At 36.5% G+C, this 12291-nt stretch overlaps 1 protein-coding gene across 1 annotated transcript in view; it reads left to right on the forward strand.

Annotated features, from left to right (window-relative positions):
* Positions 1-4767: 4767 nt before the first annotated feature.
* FHL5 (four and a half LIM domains 5) overlaps positions 4768-12291 on the forward strand; it is a 26764-nt gene continuing 19240 nt past the window's right edge. The window contains exon 1 of the mRNA XM_010166271.1: positions 4768-4793. The gene's annotated coding sequence lies outside the window, so the exon portion shown is untranslated. The remainder of the gene's footprint in view (positions 4794-12291) is intronic.

The raw sequence follows: 12291 nt of genomic DNA on the forward strand, positions 1-12291 counted from the left end.
GCTATGTGCATTCATTTGGACTTGCTGAATTTAGTCCAGTTCCCATAGCAGTTAGAAGCACTTGCTTGCATTCTGTGAGCCCCTTAAGAGAACTTGTGGTATTCTGTTTATCCCAAGTTTCTTGACAAGAATTTCATTTATGATCTTTCTACATAAACTTTATAGACCAAAATATTGGCTAAAGTGTTTCCCTCAAGCTTTTTACCAGCCTTATTTTCACATGAGCAGTACTTTATGTCCTCAAGAAAATGGAAAAATATGTAAGATTTCTGCCACTGTTAATGACGAAGTTCTTGCATGTCAAATATACCTCTAACATTTTTAAGAGAAAATAATTTTCAAACCAGAAATATTTTAATTGTGTGACTTTAGTAATGTCCATTGATTTAATGTGTGTAATTTCAGGTTTTTACATAAAACCAAATTTGAATAGTAAGACAAGAATAGAGTTATTTTCACAAAAAATGTCATTCACCCATTCATGCCAAAATTTTTTGATGCTGAAAGAAAGCAAGTTCTGTGCAAGCCCTACTTTGTTCAAATATTTCTGTTTTCCAACAGTTCACATATTCTATAAAATCAATCATAAATATATCCAAGCCTGAAACTGCAACAAATGAAAGTTGAAAAGGCCAAGTATGGAATCTCAGTAACAGATTAACCAAGATTAAGTTAATTTTGGTAAGGTAAAAAAAAAAAAATAATTTTATACATATATAGAATGCAATAATGTTTAACAATGTTCACATCAATGCTGATCTTTTACCAGCTGTAAGGCAAAACAGTTTGCCAGCTGTAAGACAGAAGGAAGGGTAGTTATTTCTCTTTCCTTGCCTGGAGGCTGTCAAGGCGACAATAAATAACAATGAGAGTAAGAGATGAAAAATATTCAGGCTGTGTAACTTTTCTAAGAAATAGTTTGCATACAGGGAATAGATTTGTATTCTTGTTATTTAGCCAGAATGATTATGAAGTTCCTATACTGAATATAAACAATTTTATATTTTTGAGCTATTTTGTAAATAATATGTCATATGACATTCTGTCAAATATGAAATTATTTTCATAACATTAAATGCTGAAGTATTTAAAATGCATTCTGTTGACTTCACCAATGGTTGATCATCTTGTAACTTGCAGCTTTCAAACAGCAATTGGCAATATTCACAATTTGATTTAACATGCCATTCTGAGTGTATTTTTGTTTGATACTGTTTTATGCTGGAATAATAATGAACTACTTATAAAATTTACTTTATCATGTGTTAGAATTGCTATAATGTAGTTAATGTTATAAGAATGATTAAAGAAATACATTCCTTGACATAGATATGAGGGAAGCACTAAAATTCAGAGAATCTTCTGGCTACTAAGAGAATTGAAGAAGACGTAGGTTGGAAAACCATCCCAGATATTTTTGTTGTCTCTTAGATGTGGAAAATCAGTCTTTAGTTTGTGAAATAGAAAGAGAAGGAAAAGGAATATTCACAATTTCCTGAGTATTTTGCTAATTTATGGTTTTTTCCTCTGCCTTGGAGGAATGTATGCAAGAGGAAGAGTAATCTTGTCTTAGAAATCAGAGGTTCAGTTCACAAAACAAAACTGCCCTTTGGAACACTTATGAAAATGAAAGGCAATACAAAGTATACAAATTAATGCTTGTACTTTGATTTTAAGTATTTAATGTCAGTGTCTTGTGCCTATGGTATTTAAATACCATTTAAATACCTATGGTATTTAAACACCACCATTACATCTTTGCAGACTCATAAAGGTAATGTGCACATGCGCATGTATGTATATATATACACAAATATTTATGAACATGCATCTCATAGGCTCATTTGCTGCTACTCTCAGCAAATTGTAATGGGTGCATTAGCCATAGGTAGAATAATCCCCTTCTCAGCAACAGCCTTTCCTTTCCCTGGTTTTAAGTGGCAAAATGTGACTTTTGTAGCTGGTTATTTGCAGGTCTACTGGAAATAACTGTTGCTCTTTTACAACTTGCAGCCTTCTTACCAATTCTCGTTTCGCAGCTTCTTGAAAAAAAAAAACATGGCACAGGTTTCTAAGTAGCAGCACTGGGATTTGTTGTCCATGTGAATCCATTTTACAGCTTGTTCAGATAAAACTACAGTACTTCTGTTCTCTGTGTAGGCTCATGAGTAGGCTACTGATACAGTGGTGGCTCTTTTAAAAGAAAAAAAATAAGTAAGTTACATTTTCTTTAGGCTAGGAAAATGGAAATATCTACAAAACTGTGTAGACTTGGGGGTTTTTTAATAGGAAGTCTCGTACTCTTGCAGAAGAAGTGAGTGACTGTACTGGGTCAGATCGAAGGTCTGTGTAGCCCAGTATTGTGTCTCCAGCAAGGGCCAAAAGCAGATGCCTAGGGAGGAATATAGGAACAAGGCATGTAGTAATTTTTCCCTTGAGTGTTTTTTGAGCCTCCAAATATGTGCTGCTCAAACTTTTTAAATGATGATTATAGTTTAAATATAGAAAATGGTAATTATCTGCAGCTTTTGGATAAACAGGATACTTGTGAGAGCAGAATTCCTTTCTCTGCTGACCCAAATAACAGAACATAGTCAGTAAATGCCAGAGATGTTTTCTCAGGAAAACAACTAATTAATTTATTTTTTTTTTTTTTTTTTTTAAAGGAATTGTTAAGGAATTACATCTTTTTAATAAAATTTAAACAAAAAAAAAAAAAGCAACTTAAGAAGCTTAAAGAGAAACACCGTTTGCTTGATGAATTTCCCAAGTCCTCAATGTGAAGAGGAAGCGAGGTTGGAACAGGTCATGTCTGGGGACAGATGAAATAAGCTGGTTTCTATTTCAGGAAGTTCAGGAAATGTGAGAACTGTATGAGACATCATCAAACTAATATTCTGAAGAAGCAGCAGAGTTTTTGTTGTCCTCTTCAGTTGTGCTCAATTTGCACCTGTTGGCAAAAACTGACTCTGTTTTAAGTGCTTCTCTGGGCATGTCTTCTATTAACATAGTTATGATCTCTGTCTACAGTGAGATTAATTTAATGATAATCTTTGAAGTTTAAGGAAGGTGATATGCTAGAGGAGATGTCTGTACTTCCCATACTTTCTGAAAAGAACATAATATGTTAACACTATTTCTAATTGTCATTAGCTCTTTTGACAGATCTGTTTGGATAATACTTTTATCTTGCTCTGTCTTAGGATCTTCAAAAGGTTCTTGGTCAAGAATTGTACTTTCATTTTTTTTTCTTTTTGGAAGTAAGGGCAAGAGGAAGCTATTCATTGTTCTCATTCTGGACTCAAACTCAGACCTAACTTGTCATCTGTCTTCTCAATCTGAAAAAAAATCATAAACTTAAAACAGCATAGAGTGCTTGATATAAAAAAAAGCATATAGCAATAGGAGGAAAGAAGAATGCAGTCTAGTTTGAGTAGGTGATAAAATACGTGTCTGCAGACGCTTAATAAACCAGTCAGAGATGATGCATTCTTGGCAGTAATAACCAAATAATCAGTCTGATGTAGTATCTTGCAAGATACTACCTAGACACAGATAACCTCCAGAACACATTATCCAGATTTGGCTATTTTACCAAAGTCTTCAGATAACATATTACATCTTTAAACCATTTAAATGTTCCCTTCTTTCTTCTGTCTGTGACATAAAGCAGTTCCCACCCACTAGACATTATAGATAAATGATTAAGATCAATTGGCTCTTGGTTGTGGAAAATTCTGCATGGAGGTCAGTCGTGGTTCATACCACAAGCAGCCATCCTTTTTTTCACTCTGCTTAACTTCAGAGTGCATTTTTAAGTGGACAAAATATATTTTCAGCTGGGATTGTTGAAGGCTGCATAGAGTCTTACACAAAGTATAAGCACTCCTGTAGGCTCCATGCATGTGGTAGACTGGGAAAGTTAGCTGGACCCTGTTCTGTCCATGCAAAAAGTAAACAAGATGACTGCAATTCAAAGAAGACCAGAACTGAGAAATATTGAGAGGGAATCACAGAATCATAAAATAGTTTGGGTTGGAAGGGACCTTTAAAGGTCCTCTAGTCCAACCCGCAACATAGAACCTAGAGGAGGACTCTGATGCTGCTCTGATGGTAACACCGTATGAACACCTTCCTGAATACTGGAAGAGTGGCAAATTGTTCCAGCCCAGAAACTGCTTTAGTAGTGTCAGAGCAGTTCTGCTGGGTCCCCAGAAGTTTGAAATTGGAGAAGTATTTCTTTCTGCCCCCCATTTCCAGTACGCAACAGTCAGACTTTAGTAATCACAATTTTTCTATTTCTTTTCTGAATTACAAGCCCATGTGAGGTCTTTTGGATTCGTTATATGTGGAGCAAAATGTATATCGGGGGGTGAATTATGATCCTTTTTTTTTTTTTTTTTTTTTTTCCTTCCTTCTGCTAAACAGTTTGGGACTTGGGAGTTTTGATTCTTTATTTTTTTAAAAGAAGATACTTTCAACTGTCTGAAATATGTTCCTTTAAGAACCTCCTACATGGTATGTATTTGCAATTTGTAAACACAGTATGTCAAAGTATGATTTGATTCAGTGGTGAGGCAGCCAGCTATTTGCATGTCATGAGGTCTAAGGGAAACAAACTGACCCTCAGCCTTCCTCCATCCAGCCAAATTCTGATGGGACCCTCAAATAGCTCTGGCAAAGTGTTCTGTTTCTTTTGGACTTGATGAATGCTTGTTTCTGTGAAGACGTGTAATTATTTCTGCCTTTATTTTCCTCCACAAGTTACCAAGAGAAGCAGCTTAAAACCGAATGTGAGTATTAAGGGTCTTTTCCATTATTCCTTTATTTCATTATGTTTAAAAGTGGAAGCATACAAGGTACGTAATTCAATATTTTGAACAAGTAAGCAGGAACTTTTTTCTTCTAATTAAATTAGATGCAGAATTCTGCGCATATATCTTTTTTATTATTATTTTGTGTACCATAATTCAATATTTTGAGCAAGTAAGCAGGAACTTTTTTCTTCAGACATGAAACTGCTAATTAAATTAGATGCAGAATTCTGCACATATATCTTTTTTATTATTATTTTGTGTACCAAAAGAAATACCACACCTTTTTTTGATACAATTATTTTCATTTTATTAATTGGATCACTCATTAATTTACAGGAATATTGGGGTTTCTTTTGTAATGAGAGGAGGATTAATTTTGTTTACTTCAAAGAAAAAGCCAACAAAAAAATGTACATTGCTTCCTGTGACATTTGAATCACCGTTTTTATCTCTTAGCGAGCTTTCATAGCTACTTGCTATTGCAAGAAAACTTTCTAGAGAGTGTCTTTTCTAAGGTAAGTCACTTGTTTTTAGCATAACTAATTTTAATACCTAACATGGATTGTTCTTGCTTTTTTTTGAAGCAAAACTAGTTTCCAAGCTGGTGTTTATAGCACTATTTTGACTTGTTATAAAAATCAAGTATAATCTCCAAGTTCTCCCTCCATAAGACACTTTTTTATCTTTTAGCTATCACTTTTCAGGATCATAATTTTGGTTTGGAATTTGAAGAGAAAGAGTAGTATTGAAGGGATATACCACTGTTTACCAAAATGGTGCTGGAAATGTGAGCTTATATTGCAGAAATAAAAAAGAAATACGGGTAATAGTGGAAATATTCCTCAAAGTCTATATATATTAATTGTACTGCTACCTGATTTCATAACTGAAGTCTTTTTGGTAATGAGGTTACCATTACATTTGCACAAAACTGTCAAATATAATTTCCATATTAATAATAGAAATGTTTGAAAATATATTTCTTTATCTTTCCCTGTTTTCAAAAGATCTGGTTTTATATCTGGAGCTGGGCACAAAATCTCCTACATTTAGAAAACAAGTTTCAGATGCCTTTTTTTGTTTGTGGTTAATATTTTCACCCATATTTTTCTTCTGGTTTTGTGATGAGTTGACATTTCTAGAGTACTTTAACAGAACCAGCTGTAACGGATTTAATATATTAACGTTATAACAGATTGCTGGTGGTCTTGCCATGTAGTTTTATTGCAGTGTCACAAAAGTCACTTTGCTTCAAAGTTGAGTGATTGGTAGCAACTTAAGACGGCATACTAACCTTCTCGTAGGATTAGAGCAAAATTAACACAAAAGCTGCTTGAAAGGCATCCTGATTATTTGCAACCTATGGTATCTCCAGGTTATTTGCAGGCAGTCATATTTTACAAAGCATTTATTTTTGTTGACTTGGTAAGACGTGTTTTGTGGGCTATATACTAATAAGCCCAGCTTTCTTCATTTTTTTCCATATCTTAGTTTTACTTCTCGAACAAAAACTTTTAGTATTGCCTAACCATGGACAGACAGAAAAAAATGTGAAAATCTCAACCACTGTGCTTCCAAATGTCAGGGCCAAAATCAGAGGGTGAAATTCTGACCCTGTTCAAATGAACAGCCCTCCTGTCGACTAAACAAGCTCTACTTGCTGTTCAGGCTGTTAGATCACCTGGGGAATAAAACTGACCTGAGTTTTTCTGCATGCTTCCCTACCAGTTAAGGGTAAGACGATGTCTCATATGAAATTCTAGGATGCTCATAAAATTAATGATTAGCAGTTCAAGTTTTCTATTAAAATCTCTAGAGCCCCAAGTTTGGAAGTTGGCATGGTGAAAAGCTGCTGATGTTCCGCTCACTCTCTTTCAACAGAATTCATTCTTCTGGGAACAGGGCACAGCTCTAGTGAGGAAGGAGTCTGTGAACTTCTCATTTTGTACATTTCTATTTCCCTGTATAATATAAGAGGGATGAAATGAGGATGGGTTTGTAGAAATACGCAGACATTACTTTAAAAACTCTGACCTGATATATTAAAAATAAGTTAATAAAACCCCATGACATAAAATTCTGTTGCAGACATATAGGGAGGGATAGAACTATTACAAAGGCTAACTAATCTCCCTTGGTTGCCTCTATAATGATGACTAAATTAAGTTTCTGCTAGGAATCACCCTGGAGAGAAATTGATCTCTCTCTTTTAACTATAAAATTGCCTTGTTCATTAGCCTCAGTAGGCTTAGGTTAGATTTTGTGAATATCCCCATTCTTCTCGGATATTGTACAGTATACATCAGCTATCATCCCTTCTTGTTTCCCTTTCTTAGACTAAGAGTTTTCTTTGACTCTACTTCATTCATGCTAGTAGGTTACTTTTATTCTCAACCATGGTTGTCTTTGAGCTTGAATTTTTCTAGGTTTGTATATAAGGACTGGTAAATTCTTGCACATCTCAACATATTGTGGATAATGGATCTAAACAGGCTGCCCTAGTTCTTTGCTGGCCTCACACTTGGATTCATTTTCCTCTGATGTGTCTTTGTACATAGGTAGCAGAATTGATAGAAAGAATGACCTCGTGACAGAGACTGGCATAACTGGTGACAGAGCACACACACAGGAGACCAGAATTCAGTCCAGAGTGACTTTCAGCATGTTGTTCTGTGCCTCAGTTCCCCATCTGTAAACCAAGTTGGTTACACTGGGCAGAAAAAAATGAGTTCAAACCCATGTTATCCAAAACTGTCTGGAAACAACCCAAATTGACTGGAAAATCCTTCATAATTAGGAATTCTCTCAACCGCTGTAGCCCTAAGACTTTTGACACAAAACTGGAAAAATTCCACTCAGAACATTTTGCCTGAGAATATTAATCATAACCTCAGAGTAATTAAGGACAATGTCAAAGTCCACAACTGGAATATTTTATTGCTTCAGCTAATTTTAGAAGTGGTTTCTACCTCTGGCACTGGAGGATGACCACCTGGCAACCTTTTTACAATGTTTTTAACTATCCTGGGCCAGTGCCATGGATGCAGCCTGATGAGCAGACCCATCTAATGGTAAAGGCATAGTGACTGGCTTCTTCCCGCTCCTCCAGGTTTGCTCTCTGGCCTCGAGCAAGTCAATTACTTTGCTTTGACAAGTATTAACCTTTTCTGTAGACAAGTATCTCACAACTGTGTTTTAGGATTACTTCTTTTAGTGTTGTTAGAAAAACATTCTGAAACCTTTGAAAAGAAGGCTGTAAAATCCTTCAGAGTATTAGGTTATAATTCTATTTATCAGAAGCCCAGAACAGTATTAGGCTAAAAATCTATCAGCAACCCAGTCTTCCTCGAGTTCTTCAAGTTTCAAGTTCAGCCACATCATGATTCATTTATGTATTATAACATGCAAATTATGGCATAATTAGAGTTGTGTGAGTCTGGGATTCTATTTGCACAAAAAAAAAAAAAAAAGAAAAGATTAGAGGAAAAACTGTTTCATGCTTGTCAATCTTTGTTTAGTTTGATGCTTGAAAATTTAAGAGCTTTGAGAAACATTTCAAATTAAAACCTCAAAACATTTTTTTTTTAAATACAGTAGCAGAATTCTTAATTTGCTTAATCACTTGCTTAGAGTTTTTACTGAAAACATTTACCAAATTTAACATAAATTAGCAAAAAGGACTTGAACTATATTTGTTCCTTAATGCAGTTTCTGCTGCTGCTTACCACTCTCCTCCTCCTCTGACTGATCTTATGCCCCACAGCTGGTCAGAGTTATGGCTTCTGAGCATCATCCCATATTGAAACCAGCCAGTTCCATTCTAGATCTGCAAGAATGGTTGCTACATGTCAGGCTTCACATTCACTTGAATAGACTTTACTGGTTTCAGTGGATTCATTGTTCCACAGTATCCCTGAGTTAAATAGTATATTCTTAAAATGTTCCTAAATGTTAGAAAGGAATTTCTTCATGCTTAACAAATTTCACTGATTTTTTAATTTGTCTTTGTCTGAGTCAAATGTTTACTGTCTTGGGTGTTCAGATAAACATTAGCCTTAATGTTCCTTCAATCAGAACAGGGCAGTCCTACACTGGAACCAGCTTTTAGATAGTGTGTATTTATAATCACAGAAAGAAATTCACTCTGAAAGTCATGGTGCCAAAACCAAAAAAAAGGACATTTTCACATGCCAGGACATTACAAAAATCCCAGCAGGGCAGTAACTGAAGGGTCAGTAACCTCATATCATAATAAAGAAAGACAGAATACCATGGTCTACTCATTGCAGGGTCTAATTTTAAATCATAGCCACTTTTAGGGAGATAGACTATGTTAAAATAGAAATAAATATGTCTAATGTCTGGCACAGAGACTTAAAGGCTTAAGGGAAATGTTAGGATACGCAGTCACAGAATTGTTCAGCAGACCTTATCTCCTAAGCAGATAGGACAGGTAATGTAAGAGGCCCAAAGATTTCAAGTACATGGCAAAGGTCACTGGCAGGACATGAACAGAACCCAGGGCTGAGTCTCTCTAAGGACTAGTTGATGTTGCTGCTTGCAGGACATGAGGTTTGAAGTTAAAACAGAGTTGATGCCATGATAAGCTATACCTTGTTTGACAGGATATTATCTACTCAACTGCTAAAGACTAAGGAGGTCTTCAGTTAATATTGTTGTTCTGGTTAATGACTGATGCACAAAGCCACATATTTAAATAAAAGATAAAACAAAACAAAAAACCTAAACGAACAGAAAACCCTACAAAATAAACACACAAACAACATTTTTTTCTATACTCAGTCCTAGTAACACTGCCTTATTTTTCCTCTCTGGTAGAGGGTGAACAAGAAGCTGAAGACCTCCTTTTTCCTCACTCCTAAAGGGGTTCACTGCCATCAAAAGTTCTGTTGTCATCTCTCTTCTAGAACCAAGATTTTATATTGTGAGTCATATATCCTTTTGCTGCATTGGAATGAAATGTGCTGGTTTACCAACAACAGTGAATATAGGACACATCATAAAAGAAAGTGCGTATCTGAGTGTTTTATCTTTTTCCCCCCAGCCCGAAGACCAGCAGCCTGCCCTTGATGAACCTGCATAGCAAAACTAATAATTTTTTCTAGCTTTACAGTATGTTTAAGACAAATACAGTGCAGACGATAAAAGGAAAAAAATTACCCTGCTATAAGTCCGCATCTCTGGTGACATGCACACACAACCGAATTGTACAAGTTTGTCACTGCAACCTTGGCACAGACGTTGAGACGTTGTAAGTGAATTGCACCTAGCACTCCCCAATAGATATGAGGATACCAGTCCTAACATACAGAGTTAAAAACCTAATCTGGAAAATGTTAAGTCGCCTAATGTGACATCCATGAACTGAGTGAAATTATTCAGCTACATTAATACATATGCAAATGTTCCTGGGGTCCTGTTCTAAGAGAAGACAAAGCAGGCATTCATGCATCACTTAGGGGGGAAGCAAAAGGAGGTTAAATAAGTCTGCTTAAGAACACCCACAGTGTATTTTCATGTTAGTTGGTTGTTGTGCGCTTTCCTGGAAAGCTTTCTTGCCCTCTGTCTCAGTTATGTTGTATAACCAGTTCATAACTGTAAAAGCGGTAGAATACAAAAAGTGCCACATCTTGCAGGTTTTCTTCACCAAATTAGACCTTTCTTGGTCTATCCACTCAGCAGATGCAATATGTATTTTAATAAGGCTGTGTTATTATTGGATCCCTCTATTTCAAAGCCATTACAATTGCAGATGCTAGCTACTGCTAGGTCTTGTAGCAATGCCTGCTGTGTTAATTGTCAGTAAAAATCCAGAGTGCATAGGTAGCCCTTGCTTTGAGATTAGGCTGTTTACTGGCTTTACTTAATGTTTCTGCCTATTCCTTCTCTATTTGACCCTGCCCCTTGGGACTGCCCATTCTGAAGCTTGCTTTCCCTTGGGAAGGTCCATGGAAGCACATTATGGAGTTCCTCTCCATGAAGAGAAGACTGCTGCAGCAATGGACACCAACAGCTCACATATAATGTGAAGAGAGAGTGTATATGGTCCATTTGCCATTGCCAGCATTTCTTACACTGTATGCAGCAGTAGCTTCAGAAACTACAATTCCTGTGGGCTTAATAATCAGTCCAGGACTTGTCTGCAGAACAATGTAATCTCTGTTTTCAGTGTAAAGTTTATTAAGAAGGTGGCAGCCAAGACTGATGGAGCTCTGCAAGCAGCAAAACTGACCATTCATTGGGTCTAAAAATAGAAATAACTAGGAACAGTGATAACTAAGGTAGGGATCTTACATACCAATAGTCATTGCAGTAGCCTTTGTTTTTCCTAAGGTGTAGTGCCACCTAGCTCACGACAATCTTTTAACAGAGTTGAGATCAAATAGCTGTAGATTTGGTTCATTTTGATAAGGTGACATATTTTTATTACAAAAGTGCTGCACCTCAGTTTATTTTTTCCTCGGAAAACTAGGGCAGGTTGGCACAGTGCAGTTGGGAGAGAAAAGGGAAAGGCTGTGCTGCTGCAGAAGACACTTTATTACCACTTGGGGGTTTTATGTTTGATTTTGTGAGAAGGAGGTCTTTTTTTTTAAATAAGGTAATGAAAATCCTTTCCAATTTTAGCTTGCTGCTAACATTGCTGCTGCTGCTGCTTATCTTTATCTTATTGCTCATTTTATTTCTTAAAGCAGTTCTAAAGTAGGTCACAGGCTTCTAAAGAACCTAGCTAGGAAAAGTTGTACTGCGTAGTCAGCTGTAGTTTTGGAGTTTTTTTAAAGGATTTTAATACATGTAATGTACCCATTCTCACGTGACACAGTACTCTTCATGCACCTTTCTGTCTCTGAAATAAGATGTAAGGGTGGGGGAAATACAGTCTCTGCAGTTGATGCATCTGCAAAGACAAGAAATGACACATTTTTTTATTAAGATCTGAAAAACTGTAGTCAGCATCAGCATTGCCTGTTGAAGCTCTGTTACCTCTTGTTAGTGGCAAAGCTCTTTTGTTTCATGGCCTGTGAGCACATCACTCCCTGCCGTATCACAGCCACCATTTCCTACTGCTATTGTTCTCCCCGGGAAAGCTTTCAGTCCCAAAGGCAAGCTCATGTCATTCTCAGGTAGATGTGTTCCTGCCTGGTGGTGTTAGTATATTGCAAGGATGCTGCTGTTTCCTTGGTGGACTTCTCCTCAGCTGTGCAAGCACCTTGACTGTAGTGCACTATACGGAGGGGAACTGGGAGCTGTTTGATGTGCTGAGGCTGTTCTAGCAGAGACCACTCAGGAGAGCTGCTCTGATTTGCAGACTGGGGATGAACTCACTGGTAAAAGTCTCAGATCAGGACTTCAGCCCATCTCTTAATTAGGAACTTTAATTTCCTTTTTATTTAAGGCACTTTAAAAAGTATTATCCATGATTAAGGGATTGTAGGTGAGGGTGAAGGCAGGAAAG

Source organism: Antrostomus carolinensis, unplaced genomic scaffold, assembly GCF_000700745.2.
Source record: "Antrostomus carolinensis isolate BGI_N321 unplaced genomic scaffold, ASM70074v2 scaffold7484, whole genome shotgun sequence".
In the NCBI taxonomy this organism is placed as follows: domain Eukaryota; kingdom Metazoa; phylum Chordata; class Aves; order Caprimulgiformes; family Caprimulgidae; genus Antrostomus; species Antrostomus carolinensis.